Below are 5,869 nucleotides of genomic sequence, written 5' to 3'. Positions count from 1 at the left end.
GATCTATAGATTCAGTGTAATCCCAGTCAAATCCCAGCAAGTTATTTTGTGGATATTGACAAATAAAAGTTTATATCAAAAGGCAAAAATACTGACACTCTGTTGAAAGAGAAGAACAAAGTTAGAGGACAAGCACTATCCAACTTCAGGACTTACTATAAAGCTACAATAACCAAAACAGTGCAGTATTGGCAAAAGAATAGACAAAAGAGATCAATGGAACCCAATAGAAAGCCTGCCAAAATAGACCTTCATAAATATAGCCATCTGATCGTTGACAAAGACCAAAGGTAAGACAATAGAACAAAGATAGACTTTTCATCAGATGAATGAGTGAATAAAATGTGGTATAATATTCATACAATGAAATATTATTCAGCAAAAAAGAACAAAGCTCAGATATATGTTGCAACGTGGGTGAGCCTCAAAAACGTTCTTTGCTAAATAAAATAAGCTAGACACAAAAGGACAGATTATGTGGAAAATATATTATATGAAATATTTAGAATGGCAAGTTTATAGAGACAGAAAGCAGATCACAGTTCACCAGGGACTTGGGGAGCAGCAAATGGGGAGTTATCGCTTAAAGTTTACAGTATTTCTGCTAAGGACGATGAAGAAATTTTGGAAACAGAAAGTGGTAATAGTTTCACAATATTGTGAATATAATTACTATCATGGAATTGTACTAAAAATAGTTAAAATTGTATGCTATAGACCTCTTCCCCACAATGAGAAATATTAAAAGTGAAGCAAAATAAAAGCTACTGAGGAAAGAAGGTCTGCTTCACTAGCCAAGATGATTTAATAAATTCATCTATGGATGACGAATGTCACCTTCAAACTGAGTGAATATTCTGCTACTATATCTAGCGTGGAGTGACAAATAAATGGATTGCATGAGACAAACAAATCGAGCAAAATGGAGGCAAAGTGGCGTATTGCCATGTTACCCCCACATCTTTGCTTAGTCTGTGTTAAGTGTCTGTTCTCTACCCTCTAACAAACTGCATTGTACACACACACACACACACACACACACACACACACACACAAACATTTTAAAAAGTGTTGATGTGACACTTCTCAGATTAGGTTATAAAGACGAAAGTTTCCATCTTACTCCTCTCTCTCTCATCACTCGCTTGTGGGGAAAGTAATTGGTATATCATCAGAACTCGAAGCAGTCTTATGTAAGGAAAGACCATATGGTGGGAAACTGAGACACTGACCACTGGCCAGTATCAAACGCCAGACAAGGGAGTAAATGTGCCTTTTTGCTGACGCAGTCCCCGCTGAAGTCTTGCCTGAAATCTCATGTTGACTCCGAGCCAGAAGGTTGCAGCTAAGCTATCTCTGAATTCCTAACTCTTAGCATCTCTGTGAGATAGTACACATTTGTTGTTTTAATCCATTAATTTTGGGGGCACTTTGTTTTGTATTAGTTGATAACTAATACATAATTTATACCTTAGCCACAATTTAAGGTTTAACCTTCCTGTGACAAAGAATCATTTCTTTTAAGAGATTAAGAGCACTTATTCTAAGACCAAAGTGAAATAATGCAAAAGATTTAATTGTAATTGCCTACACTATTTTTCAAAAAAAGGAGAGAAATAACATTTTATATATTTTGTTCCCATTATTTCCCTGAATAGGGCACATTCAAAAAGTATTGTTATACAAGACTCAAAATCTAATCAAATAACATGAACCTTCCTTCTTTACTCACATTTTACAGATTTGTGAAGTTAACTGAAATGTAAAACACTATGGTAAACTTTCAGTGATTGGTGTAAAATGTTCTGTAAAAAATTTGTCAAGATTGGTTCAAAGTGACCATGCAAATTATCAACAAATACACATTTAAAATTTCCACCAATCAACAGAAATTTTACTGGAGTAAAAAGGACACACCCTAATTGCAGTGCAATTTCTGATGATGGTTCACAATTTATGGGGAAAATAATTACTTTATTTCAGAATCAAATTAATAGTTTAAATTTCAATGAGCTGAACTCTATTAATATAACACTTATGGGAAGTAAAATTACCTCATAAATAGAGCAAACTGTAGGAAAATATATTTCCAGGTGATCGAATTTATTAAAGTAGTGTTTAATTAAAAAACTGAAGAAATTTTGAGGTCAGAGTGCAAATGCAATTATAAAACCCAAAAGATAGAATTAATCTGCCCTTGAGTATTAGCAATAAAGATAGTTAATATACTTTGAATCTGTATAAAAACATAATATCGTAAACATCATATTAAACCTTCTTTGTGTGGAAACCATTAGCATATACAAACTTTCATGAAACTCCCTGATTAATTGTTTATTGGCCTTCTGGTGCACAACCTAAAACTTGCTAGAGGAGGGGCAAAAATCCTGTCATTTAAATAGTGGTCAGTGGCAATGTAATAAAACTAAACGAAACAGAAGGAAAGTATGACCTTCTTAGTTTAGATCACCGGAGCTAAACTCTACTTCACTCTAAGAACAACTTAGAGTTGATTCATTTAGACGTGTCCAGTTACCTGAGGATCACAGATTTACACTGAATGGTCACCGTAACTGCAATGTGAATGAATGCTCCACTGTTAAAGAATCATCAAAAAAACATAAATCACTGCTTCCTGGCTGGAGACTTCTTGACAAAGGTCAGGAGGAACTGTGTATGCACTCAGGGGGATAAAAAATATGTCTGGAAAATAAAAGCAGATGATAGATTTCAGGGGTAAGTTTTAGGGGGGCCGGGTAGTGAAGAGCAGGAGTTAAGGTGGGCAGTGTGGCTGATGGAAAGGGTGAGCGGAGCGGAGTGTTACATGGCTGCGATGAGTGGGTGTAGGGTGGGAGGGGAGTATTCCCTTGGAGGCTTTCTTCTTCCAGAAGTAGGAAGCTGGGTGATAGGTGGCTGAGGGGAGCAATGGTAGCATCCCCACGGTAGAAACAGTTTTCATTCATTCTGTGGAGTAGATGAGACTTTTAAGAATGATAGGCACAACTTTGTAAACTCCAGGAATGAAGAATATACAATTATAATGAAAAAGACAGAATTCTATTTCTAGTTAAAGATGGTGATCTTTTCGACATAAGGTCCATTAAATAAAGAGTAGCTATTTTACTTCAATTAAAAAAAAACTTAAAAAATAAATGAATAATAAATCAAGAGTAACTATGTCCAGACGGTGAAAGACACATTAAAGCAATTAAAGCAGAGAGTGATCAAGGTCACAAATTTCCAGTAAATGCCTGAATGACTGAAAGTAGATAAAAGCACATTAATAAAACCCTGCAACTAAAATATGACACATGATTTTGAGCAACTAGAGAGTGTCAGGAAAAGGGATTTATGTGTGATTGAGTCTACAAATTCGTGCGCATTTCAGATGAATTTATGGCAGAGGAAAATAGAGAAACAAACACTATTTCTAACATTACCTTACCCCGGCAAAAACTGTCCACAGAGCTACACATTAAAGCTTCTTATTTATTTTCACAAATATTGAAAGTAGTAATAATGCTGTGGGTTATTAAAATAATACACATTCATTTTCAAGAAATTGAGCAATATAGAAATACAAAAGAAACACACACACACACACACACACACACACACACACACACACACACACACCATAAAACAAAAGCAAGGAAAAAGCCCAGAAATACTTCCACACAGAATTAATGGTCTTTATTTTGGTGAAAAATTCCAGATCCATCTGTAAAAAATAGGATGACAGGAGTTTAAAACTGAGTACCTACTATTTAAACTATGATTAACAAAATATGCTGAATCTTCCTGAATTTAAAAGAAACTGAGGTGAAACTAAAGAATTCCAAGTAAATGTTTCTTTATGATAGTTATAATGCATGACATGATAGCTATAATTCATAATATGATAGTTATAATGATTAATAATGAAAAAGTAGGCACTGCCTTTTATTTATTTTTCTAATAACTCCAATTCTGTTTTATATTATGCACCAACTTTTGATTTCAAGGAAAAAAACTGAAGTCAGCATATTTACACACTCTCCGCCTCACCTATCTCTGACTTTCTCCACATACTCAAAGTGCAGTTATTTCAATTTTTCTCTTTAAATGTGCTTAATCTTTGTCATCTATATGACTAGCTGTAATGTTTTCCAGTGAGAAATTGTCATGAGGTCTTAATTACCGAATTTTTTGTTCCTACATTAATATTCAAGATTCGGTGTTGATTTTTTTCAAGAATTCATGGTAACCATATTCCTTGAGTTTTGTTTTACTTAAAAATGGTTGCTAATTTTAAATTGGAATGCCAAATTTACCAGATATGAAATTTTAGTGGCTTAAATTCTCATTATCTGTGACCATACATTAACAGTCTCTGGTATTGAGTGTACCCTGGAAAAACTTGGGAAAAAAGTCCTCCCCAAATTAAATCTAACTTTAGCCCTAATTCTAAACTAATCCCTCAAATCAGCTCCTTCACTTGCTGTAAATGGTTTCAGCCATACCTCCAACCTCATCACTATTTCTCACCGCATGCTACTCTATTCCTTCCAAACTTCTATTGTGCAGAAGTTTGTAATCCTCAATTTGGAGGGAACAGTTAGACTGTTTTAAATGCTAATAGTAAACATAACCTCCCCAGATTCTGTCCAAAACATTAAAAGTAACCAAGCTCTTCCAGTTTATATTTCCTTGTCTTAAATTGTGCTACAATGGAAAAAGACAAAGATTTGAGTGGAAGTCCATTTTGAGGAGATTGCAAGAAGAATGCTTACTGGGGCGGTGGTGGGGGTGGGTGGGTAGTAAGCCAGGGAAAGAAAGAAAGTTGAAATATAGTAGGTTAAAAGCAAGAAACTTCTGGGGGCCACTGGAGATCCACCCAAAGGAGAGCTTTGAAAGACCCTATGAAATGTTCCCCAGTGATGTCTTATCTATTGGGTGAGGAAGCTTGCTTATTTATCCATCAGTTCTGCTCATCATTGGTTGGGGATTGCTTGCAGAGACATTAGTTTCCTATCACTTCCAGTAAAAGTCCTCAGGCAGACAGGCAGGCATTTGCTGTAAGAAGCAGTAAACAGAAACTGAGTGTGAGGATACTTCTGAGCACTGCTAGATCCTGCCACATCCCAGGTGAGATCAGTCTCAACCCCTACCCTTGATTCCATCCTATACCTGACACTTATCAACCTACCCCAATAGGCCATTATTTTGGGCCCAATTTCACTTTAAATTAGTTATCAATTGCAATTTTATTAAGGGGTCCTAGCCCCATGTTGAGAAAGAACTTACCAAGTGTCCTCCAACCCCTGTGCTGCTTAGAGAGTAAAATGAAGCAATATATCATGAGAGGTAAAAAAGCATGCTTTGTGTTGCTAGTGCAAACATCTGGAAATTATTTCATGAACCATAGAAAGGGAAGCTATTATAAAGACAATATGACACCTCCCTTCTCTTTCTCCAATCTCCAATCTCTCTTTCCTGATGTACCAGGAGAATCAGTTTTGGATAGTTAATGCAATTCTGAACTCCTTACAAATGCATCTCACATTTTGGTATATATAACTATCATCTAAAATCTTTTGTTAAAATGCATATTACCAGACATCTAGGGAATTTGATTTGGTTGTCCCTATGAGAGACCCAGGACCCTTCAGTTATAGTAAGTGCCTTTAAATATTTTTGATGGTCCTTGAACCACATTTCCAGAATACTGTATAACATATTTCAGAGATATTTACATTTTAATTGAGAATATTAAAAAAATAAACAGGTTTTCTCTGTACTGTTACCACTGGAAATTTATGAATAAAAGACCCAGAGAGAGTCAGACTCTAAAAATTCAAGTATGGTTAGAAATAAAAATGTTAATATT

Source organism: Ursus maritimus, unplaced genomic scaffold (assembly GCF_017311325.1).
Source record: "Ursus maritimus isolate PB19 unplaced genomic scaffold, ASM1731132v1 scaffold_15, whole genome shotgun sequence".
Classification (NCBI taxonomy): Eukaryota; Metazoa; Chordata; class Mammalia; order Carnivora; family Ursidae; genus Ursus; species Ursus maritimus.
The sequence above is the reverse complement of the archived record's forward strand: the minus strand, read 5'-3'. Positions refer to the sequence as shown.